This window comes from Dreissena polymorpha, chromosome 12, assembly GCF_020536995.1.
Source record: "Dreissena polymorpha isolate Duluth1 chromosome 12, UMN_Dpol_1.0, whole genome shotgun sequence".
NCBI classification, from domain to species: domain Eukaryota; kingdom Metazoa; phylum Mollusca; class Bivalvia; order Myida; family Dreissenidae; genus Dreissena; species Dreissena polymorpha.
Window position 1 is genome coordinate 5450406 of NC_068366.1, and position 16985 is coordinate 5467390.

General features: G+C 34.9%; 1 pseudogene; it reads left to right on the forward strand.

Moving 5' to 3' along the window:
• LOC127853837 (CUE domain-containing protein 2-B-like) overlaps window positions 1-15126 on the forward strand; it is a 48406-nt pseudogene extending 33280 nt beyond the window's left edge.
• The last annotated feature ends 1859 nt before the right edge of the window (window positions 15127-16985 follow it).

Genomic DNA, 16985 nt, shown 5'->3' on the forward strand with positions numbered 1-16985 from the left:
GTTTGTAATGTAATTCAACACTTATTTGGAAATGCCAAAGCAATCACATGTATCATTAACATTTTGCGTTTTAAGCACCTGTCAGTTTTTCATTACTAGCACTATGTTTCAGTGATGTAGATGGGATAGTTCTGCAGTACTGTCAGTTTGTCATAACTAGCACTATGTTTCAGTGATGTAGATGGGATAGTTCTGTAGTACTGTCAGTTCTCATAACTTGCGCTATGTTTCAGTGATGTAGATGAGATAGTTCTGCAGTACTGTCAGTTTCTCATAACTAGCGCTATGTTTCAGTGATGTAGATGGGATAGTTCTGCAGTACTGTCAGTTTCTCATAACTAGCGCTATGTTTCAGTGATGTAGATGGGATAGTTCTGCAGTACTGTCAGTTTCTCATAACTAGCACTATGTTTCAGTGATGTAGATGGGATAGTTCTGCAGTACTGTCAGTTTCTCATAACTAGCGCTATGTTTCAGTGATGTAGATGGGATAGTTCTGCATAACTGTCAGTTTCTCATAACTAGCACTATGTTTCAGTGATGTAGATGGGATAGTTCTGCAGTACTGTCAGTTTCTCATAACTAGCACTATGTTTCAGTGATGTAGATGGGATAGTTCTGCAGTACTGTCAGTTTCTCATAACTAGCGCTATGTTTCAGTGATGTAGATGGGATTGTTCTGCAGTACTGTCAGTTTCTCATAACTAGCACCATGTTTCAGTGATGTAGATGGGATAGTTCTGCAGTATGTCCTCTCCATACTGGAGGACCTTGGTGATGGCAGTGGTGTGGGGGAGAAACATTGATGTCGACCAGTTTGTCGAGGTCATGGACGCATACATACCTGGCTTCGGAGACATCGACAGGTACTGGACGAAAAGAAAGTAAAGTGTGTTGTTTGCGCCTAAAAAATTTCATTTACAATTAATTTGCCGATTCCCCTCTGGAGAGATTGGTTTTCCTTGGTGTATTGTTATTCTTAAATAGTGTGCAGCACCAGACGTTGTTATTTTTTACCTTTAGGTAAGGGCATTTCCAAAGCAGTATTCAAAAATACCACCAACAGACTGACATACAAGAGGTCAATTTGAACAAATTGGCATTTGGCATTTACTTGTTGCTTTCATTGCCAGATAGTTTAAGACTTTATTCAAATCTGCGAGAAAATGATTTCACTCTACCATGTGTGTTGTTGACCTTTTAAATTTCCATTTATATCCTTAATCACAATAAATATTGTCAAGCACATTTTACTCTCCCCATCTAGTGTTCAGTGATATAGCTACTATTCATATGCTGATATATTTCCCTAGCATTTACCCGTGTATGTTGCGTGGAAAACAGGTCTGGAAAGAGACAACGTTTTGTCTGTACATATATTGTGATGATTTTAACATCAGCTTGTACAGAGTTTCATTCTGCACTTTTTTTGATATCAAACACTTGACTGTTTTGCTTAAAAATTCTTCATAAATACAAAATCATTTCATTGAATATTAGTGTACAGCAAAATGCATTTCTACAAAACAAATAACTCGTATTATCTCTACAACAAGATGACAGATCTACATGTTCGCACTATGACATATCAATAATATGATAGTAGCAACAAGTTTTGTGGGGATCATTTTTATGTCCTCCACCACTATAGTGGGGGACATATTGTTTTTGCCCTGTCCGTTGGTTTGTTTGTTTGTTTGTTTGCCCCAACTTTAAATTTGCCCATAACTTTTGCAATATTGAAGATATATAGAAACTTCATATTTGGCATGCATGTGTATCTTATGGAGCTGCACATTTTGAGCGGTGAAAGGTCAAGGTCATCCTTCAAGGTCAAAGGTCCTATATATGGGGACAGTGGTTTCACAAACACATCGCTTGTTTTTAGCTCTACTGCCAAAGGCAGAAGAGCTTATGGGATGGCATGGTGTCTGTCTGTCTGTGTGTGTGTTAGACATTGTCTTGTTTATCCGATAAAGTCCACAGTTTTCATCCGATTCTTTCAAACTTACTCAGTGTCCGGCAGAAGAGCTTATGGGATGGCATGGTGGTCTGTGCGTTTGTAGACGTTGTCTTGTTTATCCGATAGTCCACAGTTTTCATCCGATTCGTTTCAAACTAACTCAGTGTCTTTATATTAATGAGGACTCGAACCTTATTGATTTTCAGGTCACTGGGTCAAAGGTCAAGGTCACAGTGACTCGAAATAGTAAAAACATGTTTATCCGATAAAGTCCAAAGTTTTCAGCAGATTCTTTTCAACTTACTAATTGTCTTTATATTAATGAGCACTCGAACCCTATTGATTTTCAGGTCACTGGGTCAAAGGTCAAGGTCACAGTGACTCGAAAACAGTAAAAACTTGTTTAACCGATAAAGTCCACATTAATGAGGACTCGAACCCTATTGATTTTCAGGTCACTGGGTCAAAGGTCAAGGTCACAGTGACTCGAAATAGTAAAAACTTGTTTATCCAATAAAGTGCACAGTTTTCATCCGATTCTTTCAAACTTACTCAGTGTCTTTATATCAATGAGGACTCGAACCCTATTGATTTTCAGGTCACTGGGTCAAAGGTCAAGGTCACAGTGACTCGAAACAGTAAAAACTTGTTTATCCGAGTAAGTCCACAGTTTTCATCTGATTCTTTTTAAACTTGCTCATGTGTGTCTTCATATTAATGAGGACTCGAACCCTATTGATTTTCAGGTCACTGGGTCAAAGGTCAAGGTCACAGTGACTTGAAATAGTAAAAACGTGTTTATCCAATTTAGTCCACAGTTTCATCCGATTCTTTCAAACTTACTCAGTGTCTTTATATTAATGAGGACTCGAATCCCTATTGATTTTCAGGTCACTGGGTCAAAGGTCAAGGTCACTGACTCAAAACAGTAAAAACTGTTTATCCGATAAAGTCCACAGTTTCATCCGATTCTTTTTAAACTTGCTCAGTGTCTTCATATTAATGAGGACTCGAACCCTATTGATTTTCAGGTCACTTGGTCAAAGGTCAAGGTCACAGTGACTTAAAATAGTAAAAAACTTGTTTATCCGATAAAGTCCACAGTTTTCATCTGATTCTTTTCAAACTTGTTCAGTTTCTTTATATTAATGAGGATTCAAACCCTATTGATTTTCAGGTCACTGGGTTAAAGGTCAAGGTCACAGTGACTCGAAATTGTAAATGGATTCCAGATGTTAACTCAAGAATGCTTAGGCCTAGGATAATGAAACTTCATAGGTACATTGATCATGACTGGCTGATGGACCTCTATTGATTTTCAGGTCTCTAGGTCAAAGGTCAAGGTCACAGTGACTCGAAATAGTAAAATGGTTACTTTTTCTTGTTTATCCAATTTAGTCCACAGTTGTTATCAGATTCTTTTCAAACTTGTTCACAGTCATTATATTAATGAGGACTGGAACCCTATTGATTTTCTGGTCACTGGGTCAAAGGTCAAGGTCACAGTGACTCGAAATATTAAAATTGTTTCAAGATGTTAATTCAAGAATGCTTAGGCCTAGGATCATAAAACTTCATAGGTACCGGTACATTGATTATGACTGGCTGTTGATCCCTATTGATTTTCAGGTTGCTAGGTCAAAGGTCAAGGTCACAGTGACAGTGTTTTAAGCAGTAGAGCGATTCAGGCCCTCATGGGCCTCTTGTCTCACATCTACATCTAAAGTAGAAAAAGTAAAAAAAATTTGCATGAAAATCACTTCCATTTATCCTTAATCACAATCAATATTCTCAAGCACATTTTACTCTCATATCCTCATCTAGTGTTCAGCGATAATTTCAATTTATCAATGATCAAATAAGGATCATTGTGCATGTGTAAAGTGCATTACATTCATGGTATTGAAATATTTCGAAACTCTGCAATTATGTGTTTCAAATTCTGCTAAATATGAACATGTTTTAATAAATCATATTCATTAAACACATGCATGAAATAAAATATTCAAATGGAATAAACTTTCATTTCTTTGCTATTTGCCAGTGATTGTCAGAGGTGCAAATTCTGTAAGACACATTGTCCGACATTGTGGCTGCAGGTTTTAGGGCTTCTGTATTTACTTGTATACATAATCTTAGGAATATTCTAGTTGTAAAGTTATCAAATATACATCTTGTGTTTTTACAGTGTGGCAGTGTGTGACTGGATGTTTGAGTTGGCGTCAAAAATGTCTCAAGGTGAGATATTGAGAGAGTCATGTGTAATCACATAACCCAGGCTGACAATTTTCAATATGCCTGGTTCTGTACAAAATTGGGCTTAATGTATTTGCTGAAAGTGTTGTCCCTGATTAGTCACACATGCTAATTTTTCTGCTTTTATGGATTGTTTTGTAAATTAAGTTTCTTCTTAATGAAAATTAAGTATAAGCCAAGAAAGGGGTTGTCCCTGAAATGCCGTATTTGGACCACCACTAACGCACATACCTTTAGCTCATTTTCTTAGAACAAGACTTGAATGTGAGCTTTTAAATTAATGAGTTCAATTACAGAGTTATTATTCACTCAATAGCCATAGTATAGCATGAAATAATTGAATATACTAAACAAAAAATTATCTTTTGTAATACCTTTGTTTAGATAGTACCCTATCTATACCTTTTCAGTTTCATTCAGGATTTTATTTTTCAATTAAATTTTTCTGAAAACAGCTTACTCCTTTCCAGGCACTGCCCCTGAGCCGACTTCTCCCACTGTGACCTCTGACCTTCCTATGACCTCTGACCTGGTGCAGGGAGCATGCAGCAGACTGGAGCCTGAGACACGAGCCTCGCGCTGCAGGAATGCAGGCTCTGCAGGGGACAGTGAGAGGGTAAGATTGATGTGAGCATTGTTCCAGGAAAACTGGGCTTAACCCTTTGCATGCTGGGAAATTTGTCGTCTGCTAAATTGTCGTCTGCTGAAGTTCTAAAATTAGCATTTTCTTTGATTTTTTTTTCAAGAATACTATCAGAATAGCAAACAGTTTGGATCCTGATGAGACGCCACGTTCTGTGGCGTCTCATCTGGATCCAAACTGTTTGCAAAGGCCTTCAAAATTCGGTTCCCGCACTGAAAGGGTTAATGTGCATAAAGTGTCGTCCTGGATTAGCTTGTGCAGTCCGCAGGTTTCATTTGTTTAGAAAGGACTTCCTTTAATGGTATAATTCCATAAAAGCGGAAAGTGTTGTCCCAGATTAGCCTTTGCAAACTGGATTGGATAATCTGGGATGACTCTGTACGCACATTTACTAACCTCCGTTTTCCCATTGCAGTTGGGGGAGGGGGGCATACATGTTTACAAATGTCTCTTTTTATTTTTTGAAATGAACAAATGCATGTTACTGTTATTTTGAACTACACCATTCATTAAAGACAGTAATACAAATCAATAATTTAAGTGACTTAGCCAGTTATTCTTGAAATGGACTTATTAGGTTTTTTTTTGAAAAGCGGACCATAAGTTACTAACTCTTGGTATCTGACTTTAAATGTCTTTGTGTACATGTATATCGATGTATAACATAAATCAAAATAATTCCCAAAAGGACGGAAAGTTCGGTCAATTTCTGCCAAAAGCAGATTATCTGCAAGTGAACAAACAAAATTATCAATAATACTTTATATTTCAGCAAAAAGGTATGGCCAAGAATATTAAGATGGGTTTGTGCAATTAATTGTAAAGCATTTAAAACAACCAATTATTCCCAATCTGAAGATTTCACAATACCAATTTTCCAAATTTCAGTTTTTTGCGCAACTTTCTGCCAATGTGGTTGGTACACATTCTTTTCCCAAATGGGCAAAACTCCCTGTCTTACATCATGTTTCCTTACAGAGCTCGTCTGAGTCATCAAGTGAGGACATTGACGCACAGGTAGATCAGCTGTCGGAGCTGTCCCAGACTCAGTGCGGTTGGAGTTGGAACATTGTGTGCGGGGGGCGGGAGGTGATCTTGAAGGGGCGGTTCAACTTGTCCTCACTAGACACGAGACTGGGGCTTCTATCACACAGGACAAGAAGGTGAGAACACCGGCCAGGTTGGCGCTAAAAAATCTCATCAAGTAGCCAAAATTCATGTTATTATGAATGTTAGCTCCGAAAAGTTAATTTAAGTTAAATTCTGCTTTATTTCAAAATTATATTTGCAAATGTTAGAAGCCAATTTGAGACTTCAATAGCATTGGCTATTTTGGCTACTGGTAACGCTAACATGGACTGTTACTTTTATCAGCTGCGTTATGGGAAAACTGGGTTAAATGCATGTGCGTAGATACATCACAGGCTAATCTGGGGCAACACTTTTCACTTTTATATAATTTTTGGTTTAAAGAAAGTCAATTCTAAAAGAAAATCCAGTGTGGTCCCTGATTAGCCTGTACAGACTACACAGGCTACTTTGGGATGACCCTTTATGCACATGATTAAGCCCAGTTTTCTCAGAATAAAACTCATATTAACACTTGTTCAGCTTAATAAGTTTACTTTGGATGGAGTAGTTGCAGTGTTATGTTGTGTGTTAGAAGCTGACAGGCATCCTAGCTTGGAATAACACAATACATTGAAAAAAACAACAATTGATGAAATATTGAACACCAGATTGTGTTTAACTAGCATGTTATTTGAAGTTTTATGGAAACATTCATTCACCATGAACGAATATAAATGTATTGTAAAAAAACTATGTTTTCAATTTACCTATCTAAAGGATTTAAAACAGTAAGTAGTTTAGAAAATCAACATGTAGTTATTGTTCTTCCAATTTTAATTTAGCCAAAGGTCAAAAGACCTCAGACAATCAGTCAGTTGGATGATAAGAAGGCAAAGGAAATGTTGATGGAAAGGTAAGTAAAATTTGCCACAATTGTAATTTAATTTTTTCCAATTTATTAAATATCCTTATGTTTGTAATGTTTCTTAAGAAATAAGAGTGTTTGGATAGTTAGTTATTTAAGTGGAAGTTATATATCAAGACGAAGCAGTCAGTCTGTTATAAGTCAACGTCCTGCTTTTTATTCCAAAGGAGTCAATCACCTCAAGCCACATTCAGTCCATCTGTCTGTCGTTTTGTCTGTCCGTCTGTCAGTCAAACTGTCACTCCTTCTGTCTGTCCATTTGTCTGTCTGTCCGTATGTCAGTAAAACAGTCACTACTTCTTTCTGTCCATCCGTCTGTCAGTCTGTCAGTAGACCAAAACTTCTCCGGAAGGGTTCTAATAAATTAAAACATACAACCTTTAAACGTGCAAGCATTGTTTGCTTGTAATTGAAGTCAACCATGTGCTATTTTTGTTTTCCTAGGTTGAAAGTTATACATTATACAACAACATGCCCTTTGTTTATTTTTTTAAATTTAAATATTTAAATCTTACTCCAATATTTGTATAATTAATACCTGTTGTTAATTTTGTGCACTTATTTTTTCCCAGAGCATAATTCAAAAAATGAAAGAGGTGTCAACTTAAAACTAAAAATGGGTATATTAATTTGAAGTGATGTTAAGTTCAAAGAGCCGTCACTTTTGCTTCCATATTTTTAAAGTTATTACCTTTCATGAGTTGTTATGCTTAAATTGTGCATATATCTAAAATAGCAAGAGGTATCATAATTGAACTAAAGTATATTTGAAGGTCACAATGAGTGGAAGTGCAGAGTATAATTCGTGCTTACATAATTTCACACTTATTGCACATGAGAATGTTCATGCATACATTTTGTCCAGGAAATATCTTGAATACAGCATTAGGGATCAAGATAAAACATTATATATTGAAACATTTTCTATTCAGCTCTTTAAGTTGAACCTTATTAACTATAATATTAAAACACCTTTATTCTCAAATTAAAACTGAATGTAAGCGAAATAAAATACAGTCAAAACAACACTATTTTCCCCAATTCTGGGAGGCCATTTTCCAAAATGGTGTAAAACAACTGATTAGCATTCAACTAATGTCGCTGACATTTTGCTATCTTAAGTGTATAAATATTCATTTGCCATTGGTAAATCTAAAGAATGATTTTATTTTACACAAACTTTGTATATGTATAAAACTTTATATATGAGCCTTGCTCTATGGAAAGGGGGTTAAATGAATGTGCGTACAGTGTTGTCCCAGATAAGCCTGTGCAGTCCGCACAGGCTAATCAGGGACAACACTTTCCGCCTAAACTGGATTTTTTCTGAAAAAAGACTTTCTTTAAACAAAAATATCATAAAGCGGAAAATGTCGTCCTAGATTAGCCTGTGCAGACTGCACTTTACACACATGCATTAAACCCCCTTTTCACAGAGCAAGGCTCATATGTATAATGGCTAACTCTGTATGTAAATGGTCTATAAACAGATCTGTATGAGTGGGTATGAATGACACTGCCAATAATGACATGAGTATTTCCTCCCAGGTATGCCTTCATAGATGTGAATGAAGACAAGAAGCAATACAAACCAAAGGTGCCAAAAGCAGTAAGTTGCATGATTGCAAACCCAAGATGTTGGTCCATACTATCTTTAATCCATAAATAAACTGATCTCAGGGATAGCCCTTCTTTTTTCTTTTGTTTCCATTTAAAACATTTATTTTTCCTTGTGAATAGGTCTGCGAGAGTCAAGAGCATCCCACTTCACACGGTATAGAGTTTACAGGCAATATATATATATAAGTAATTACATTTAATACATTTCAAAATAAAAAGCTTTATTTTAATGGTAGAAATCAACACAATTGTTCGTTAATTATATTCAAATGCTCTCAAACAACAGCATGGCAAATTATTCCATCTGTAATGTGTGTCTTGCAGCTTAAAAAAGTATTCTCTCATAAAAAATCCATCTCTATTTTTGTTTCAGGAACCAAAAAAGCTTGTACGTTACCTTGACAACCAGGTTGTTAACACGAAGGGTCAAAAGTTCACAGAGATCAAGACAGAGGAGAGTGAGGAAGCTAAGAATACCTACATAAACCTGAAACCAGCCAAAAAATACAGATTCCATTAGTGAGATATGTAACCAAGGCAACCAAGAATACCTGCATAAACTTGGAACCAGCCAAAATATCCAGATTCCATTATTGAGTATTGTACTAACGAAACCACGAAAACCTACATAAACTTGACACCAGCCAGAAAATACAGATTCTATTAGCGACATATGAAGACTTGTTACCTAAAACTGACCAGCAAGTAGACGTTCAATTAGTGTGATATACAGACCTGGTATCTGCCTGAAACCAGTCATAAAATACTGGTTAATTTGTATAATATATAGTGACATCAAAACAGCTAAAAAATAGAGGTTCTATAATTGAAATATTTGTAGACCTATATTTATCTGAAACTGAATAAGAAATGCAGATTCACTTTTGACCTATAAAAGCATGAAACCAGTTAGAAAATACATATTCCATAAGTCTGATTTGTAATATTCTGTCAAATGTCAACCTCAAAACAATCAGAAAGTACACGTTTCATGAATGGAACAATGTACACTCAGATGACAGTTGATCAATCAATATTGGTCTCAACTCAGTGCTGCTCTGCCCTTCAGGTTTATGAAATGCTCCATTTTATTAGCTTGGCTGTTTTCAGGCAAAACCAGAAGTATTGTCATAGCCATCTCCTTGTCCACATCGTGCTAAAACCTTTACATTTTGTCAAGGTTTTGAACATTGGCTATAAAATCAAAGTGCTTCCACCTACAACTTTGAAACTTCATATGTAGCTTCACTGTGATGAGTTCTACACGCCTCACCCATATTTGGGTCACTAGGTCAAAGGTCAAGGTCACTGTGACCTCTTAAAAAAAACATTGTTCTGACAAGCTTTCATTTATTTAAAAATGCACCCACAGCCGAGCGATGGCACCCGTTATGCGGTGCTCTTGTTCATAGCAAGTATGCATTGATTCATGTCTTGACCACATGTGAAAGTTCTACAAAAAAGATATTTTACCCTCATGTTGTCTTGGCTCCTTTTGCTTCAATACAAGTAATTTAAGGGACACAGCTGTATACAGAAAATGTATGTAATTCATTCAATATTATAAAACATACTCGTACACAATTTGTGGAACTTGAAATGTGTGGATTTAATAATAAAAACATTTAAACTAAATATATGAACATAACAGTCTGAACATAAACAAATCTTGATATTAAACTTTAAAATGAACGAAAATCTTTCAGTTAATATTGAAATTGTGCTCATAATTTTATAATTAAGTTTCATTGTGAAAAATACAATTAACCCCATGTTTTTTGCTAGCAATACAAAGGATGGTATTGAATACCAAAATCAGTATCAAATATTCCCATTTTCTTTAAGTGCCATATTTCCATGATCCTTATATATACTGGTTAAATCATTTACAAAAAGTTCTCTCTACTTTAATATTACAGTCAAACCTAAATTCAGCGGTCATCCAAGGGAAATGACCAAAGTGACCGTTGTCCACAGGTGACCATTGAATATGGATCACAATTTTAAGATGGTTAGTCAGTTGGTAGTATCGTTACCACGCCCAGTCGTTTGCATACAGTGTTAAAACAAATGCTCATTGCCGTTAACTAAGCATAATAACAGAATTAATTTACATTGAATAATACAGAAAAATATCTTATAGATTGATTTAATTTCATATTGTTAAACTAAAGCAATGACTTTATCAACGCTAGTATCATTGTTTACTCGTGCATCTTGTTCATTCAGTAAATAAAGCTTGTCACGTGCCATTGACGTCACGTCCGTACAAGTCTAAAAAGCGGATTCGCTGTCAAACCGATAGTACGGTCTAACTGTACCGTTCTCATTCAAAGAAAAATACGCAAAAAATGTGTTACAATTTATCAAACGAGCCGGAGACTCGGTGAACCACTTAAACACCAGATTGTTCAACCTGCTGTATTTCGTGTCATATTTTAGATTAATTTTAAAGAATTATCAGAAAATGTTATTTTCAAATCGATACTCAAGGTTTTAAGTACAATGTACTAATTAGCGGTCATTTAATAAGCGATAATTACTTTAAACGTGTCACAAAGGCTGACATATTTTCTTTTGAAGATACCCCCACAATTATCCCCGGAAAACAAACCTTCTTAACACCTTATTATTTGTTTACTCGCAGCGGGCTGCTTTTATTATATCAAAGGCAATTACCGCTCTCAGCCGCTTTAACCGCAAAATAGACGTACAAATGATGTGCTGTTTTTAATTTTCGTGACTCGAGACGACTGACGCGTGACCGTTGATTTCAGTTCAAACATGAATTTTGGAGTTAAATATAGTGGCCGTTATGGACAGGTGACCGTTATTTTCAAGTGTAATATAGAGTGTTTTTTGTCGGGGGGATTCCAGACTGACCGTTGTTGTCTGCAGGTGGCCGTTAATTTCAGGTGGGCGTTAGGTCAGATTCGACTGTATTATGATTATTATAATTTAACAAAACAGTTGTCAAAAATAGTTGTTAAAAAACAATTTTATCAATGCACGGTGATGATCATTAATCAATTTTTATCAATAATGGCTTCATCATTCTTATGTATCATTTTGTTTTAGTAATGTTTCCCAAAGTCTCAAAGCAACAGTTGCCATTACCAAATAGCATAAGCTTCTACTACTGTTTGATATAATTGTGTATAACTGGTGATTATAAAAGTTGCCACTTACATCTGATATCATTTGTGTATGCAATCTCTAATGATTATGTTAACTAGTTATTTGTACATTATTGATATTTTTATTTTCACGTATGATTCCAGAATATGTGAATCTGCATTACAATTCAATATATTTTAAATGATGTAAATATTTTTATGATTTAGAATTGTTTCTATGTACCATTTATTTTATAGCATTTTATTTTTCACTCTTAGTATTTTACAGTTTATATTGTAAGCATGAAACCATTATTTTATACTTTCTAGACTCAAATCATTGAGTCTAGAAAACTATTTTATAGATAGTTTTTCTCCCAGCCAAGATATGTGAAGATTTCCCTTTAACATGTTTTCTCCAGTTAGAATATATGTATCCCAAAAAACTACCTTTTTAAAAAGAAAACACTAATCTGCTGGTACAAATATAGCTGACTCATATATACTCCTTTCAAAATCACACACCTTATCAAGCGTTATTATTTAATTGGTTGATAAAATGGACCAGCGTTGTTTGTACTGAGGGATTAGTGGAGTTTTCTATACTCGGCCATTCGGGGGGTAAGTCTATTGCATACATATTTTTGTCAGTCCATACATTCACTTTATCAATTTCATACAAATTAAACACAAATTGAAGTTTTACATCGATTGTAACAATAGTGTGCAATTGTGTTGTAAATGCGTTTTACATTACATTAAAACTACATTATAAAAAGCGTTCACTTATGAATGTGTACATGTATAAAGTTTTTTAGGAAAGCATGCAAATATATAAGAATTAAAAATCTTACAATTTCCCTTTTATTTTATTTTTTAATTTATGTAAAGTATTATTTGAATTGCATTTTGCAGATTGTATAATTTAAATGGATGTGTTATCTTAAAGTTGGCTTATCAATAATTATATTCATGAAAACAACAATTTTCTGGCGAGTTACCTCATTTTATATAATTTAGTCACTATGGAATACATACTGCAGGTTCTGACAATATGTATAGATACTCTTACTAAAATACTGGAGTATTTCCGCAATAAAATAAAGCTACATTATACATGTATTTCACGCTACGAAATCTGTTCAGGATTTCAACAGCTAAGAAGTGGAGTACTAGTATGTGTTATGTATTATACATATGAGTAACTTTCATTGTGACATTGGCAAAACCTTTTTCCAATTTAAGATGTTCACATTACTTAAAGGGATCTTTTCACGCTTTGGTAAATTGACAAAATTGAAAAAAGTTGTTTCAGATTCGCAAATTTTCGTTTTAGTTATGATATTTGTGAGGAAACAGTAATACTGAACATTTACCATGGTCTAATATAGCCATTATATGCATCTTTTGACGATTTTAAAACCTAAAAATTATAAAGCGTTGCAACGCGAAACGATTGAATTATTTGGAGAGTTCTGTTTTTGTCGTTAAATTTTGTGAAACTACGAAGATTGCTTATATAAGGTATAAAATACTTCACATGTATGTACTCGGCGGAATAGCTCAGTAGGCTAGAGCGTTTTTACTTCAGTACTCTGGCAGGACTCCAGGGGTCACTGGTTCGAAACCTGGTCCGGGCAATGTTCTTTTCCTTTTTTTAATTTTATTCTTGATTTTTTACTGGAGCTTTTACGATCCAATGTTTACATTTATCGATATAAAGCATTTAATGAATAAGTTAAAAAATGCCAAAATCTGTGAAAAGGCCCCTTTAAGTTTGTATTATGGATTGATTTAATATATACTATTTACTACGAAGTATAGATAATCATCAAACGTTTTTATAAGAATATGTTTAATTTGTTTTGAGCTCACCCGAGCACAATGTGCTCATGTTTACCTTTTGTGATCACCTTTTGTCCGTCATGCGGCGTCTGTTGTGCAACGTCCGTTGTGTGGCATCAACATTTACCTTGTTAACACTCTACAAGTCACATTTTTAGTCCAATCTTCATGAAATTTGGTCAGAACATTTGTTCTTATATTATCAGGGCCCGTATTCACCAAACAATTCTTTGACTTATGTCTAAGAATAAAGAAAATTCTTTAAATTAGAATATTCAAGAATTTCTTTAATTTTGAGTCAAACCCTGCAGTAAACACCTCAATCTATATTATTCTTCCTATAGAACATTTTGTTAATGACATAATCACCAGTGGAGGCAAGTCTAAGAATCGGTTAGTGAATACAGACCCTGGGCTGAGAATCAAAATGGTTCCAGACCGTGGAAAACATGGCTGTCTGGGGCTGGGTATTTTTCTTATATGGCTATAGTAAAACCTTGTAAACACTCTTGAAGTCACATTTATTGTGAGCTGAAAAACTAGATCACTAGGTGAAATTAAAAAAATATTCATTAATACTTAGAAGTAACTTTTTTGGACCATTTTTTCATTAATCTGCTCACACATTTTAAGATAAGTCTTGTTCCATGGGGTCTCAAGTGAGCGCCATAGGACACATGGCCCTCTTGTTTATCCTGAGGAAATATGTAATAAAGACTGGTGTTCTAGTGAGTTGTATGGTACTTGTTGATTGTTCGGCATGGTTCCACTCTCTCTGCTGGCTGATGGAATTCACTATCACACCATCAACTTGTGAAAAACTGCCCACTTGACGCATCAGTCATGTTATTGTCCATATGGATCCTCTAAAAAGCTTTTATTGAATCTCAGCCATTTGTTATAATTCATACTTTTTGAGTTTCATACTACATCAAATAAGTAAGTAAATGAAGATTGTATTACTTATTGAATAAAAGGACCAAAAACAAAAGCACATAGTTTAATACATGTCATGATTGCCATCAGAACAATGTTGTCAATATAAGTGTTAGCAGTAAGGAACATAATGTAACCTTATCGTTAATGTATTATAATGTACTATACCTTGCCACCAACCCTATATTAAACATTATGTATAAAATAATGCTGGTTTTAGCATTTCTTTTGCGTTATGCTGATGTTTTGCAATATACATGAATCCTTCATTCACATGGTTTTCATCAACATTTTGTATCAATATGTATCAATATGTCATCTAAAATAAATTTATTTTGTATGACTTAACTTTATCATGTGTTGCCAAAAGTTTGTGTCTTTTGTTGTATTCTACATTTTCTGTATTAGCATTTGGCTTCTATCCAATATTCAAAGTATTCATTGAAGACAAAATCAAAACTGTTCAATTTTATCAAAATTAACATGCACCACTTTGATTTTCTTATTTGCTTGTTGTTTTGATTGAATGCCCTGTCATACTTCCATGTAGTTAATTCCAGAGAGTTTTGATTTATAGTAAACAACTTATTATTTTGTTAGGATTAATAGCTCCATCATGTTAAATGCATTTGAAATTGTTGATTTTATGTGTTATCATATTAGCCAACTCATATTATGTTGATGATTATTTGATAACCGCCAGACTTTAAGTGTTTAGATATCGTTGGTAAATAAATCGAATTATACTTGATTTGTATGGATCAATTTTGTTTTGGGATATTGGCCTTTTTTTCAAGACCTACTTTACCGGTAAGTCTTGATGGATGATAACCAACAATAGTTATATATTAATATACTATTAACAAACTAATCGAATGTGTCTCACTTACATGGCTTGATAGATTTTAAGCCAAAAAGTATTGATGGCCGTGTAACAACAGTAAACACACCGAACAATTGTATCAAACCAAGTGGCACTTAAAGGAAAAATACCATTGCAATAGGAGAACTAGAACTTCATGTATATTTACTTTACAAGAGTTTCAAATTTTGATATTGGTGATCAAAATATATCTATGCTGTTTTAATATAACGCACATGTTGGGTCACATATACAGCGTGCACAAGGACTTTAACAGAATTTATGTGACAAAAATGATAGCTGATACAACATTGGAAAACTTACATCCGAAAGATTAAAACGTTCCGCCAATTAAACAAACAGTTGTTTCATTCACTCCCTCTTATGTTTGAACCGGCAAATGTGATTCTTTAAACGTTTTTTGTTTGTAGCGTTGTAAAAGCAAGTATTAATGTCGGAAGGGAAGTAATAAACACATTACATGTTGAGAACTCTTTAATGTTTACAGCATAAACATTGACACAACATGCAATATCAAAAACGCAAACAGGAAAAAGGGCATTTGGTTTAAATAACATGAATTTCATAATGAAAATTACTTGCAACGTTAAAGGGTTTCATGCAATATCATCGTGGCTGTGTAGGGACTTAATGGCCTCGGGACGTCAACTGTGATGACAACGTTGACGACACATACGTCTCTCTGACCAGTCTTCGAACACGTTTAGTGCTTAAAAAACATAGCGCAGTTAATAACCCTTGTAAAGAATTGAATGCAATAAAGAGATACCAAATAACTACAGAGTCGACGAACGATGCAACACACGCCAGTGCCCAAGTGAGTCCCATTATGACTGACAATTTTAAATACACGATTAATGTACACGTACTTTTCCCATTGGCTGCCCTTGATTTGCGCCTGGCGGATGCGATGTAGCATGTGATTACAAAGAATGCTACGATGTCGATCGCTTTTAAGCGGACCCATAAAGAAGAGAATCTGCGTCGACTACATTCGAAAATTCTACAATTAATGCGGAGATAACTATTATTCCGGGCGTGATAAATGCATAACATAAACATTGTATGTATCGCTTTTCCAGTATACCCTTTGATTCTTGGCTGACATCAGCCCTATGGGAGGAGGTCCATAGATTGATCGAGATCGTTTTCATCCAACAGAACGACGACAAGAACAAGAAATAGATTACAATTGAAACTAGTTGACACCACACGGGGAACGCACGCAACACCGAAGATATCAGAAAAGATATCTGCCCATTCATCAGAGTAATCATCAGGCTTAGTAACAACTTTCCTGCCATATTCCGAAGCTTTCCAATGAGACAGTAAACACCAGTTGTTATAAATAGCGACAGAATAGAGAAACTCAAACATGCAATGGTAACATCTCTCCACTGTATTATGGATACTTGAAAATGGCTGAGTTACAGCGTTGGACAAGTTCTTACATAATTATAAACACGCCGGAACCATTTGTTATATATTTGTCCTTTTCGTATGACGTTTGTGTTTCTTTGACAAACAACAAAGTTTGATCTACAAAAACGTATTTATCCATGTTCAGTTTAATCCTAGTGCAATTTTCTTTTTTATAACCAGGGAAAGAATCCAGCCAGCCCACGCATTGGCCATTTTCCCATACTGTAAATTTAGGGCACAGGGTTTCTCTGCAAACTCCGCGAGTTTGATCGTAGAGTTCGTCATTTCGACACGTAGTTGGTTGT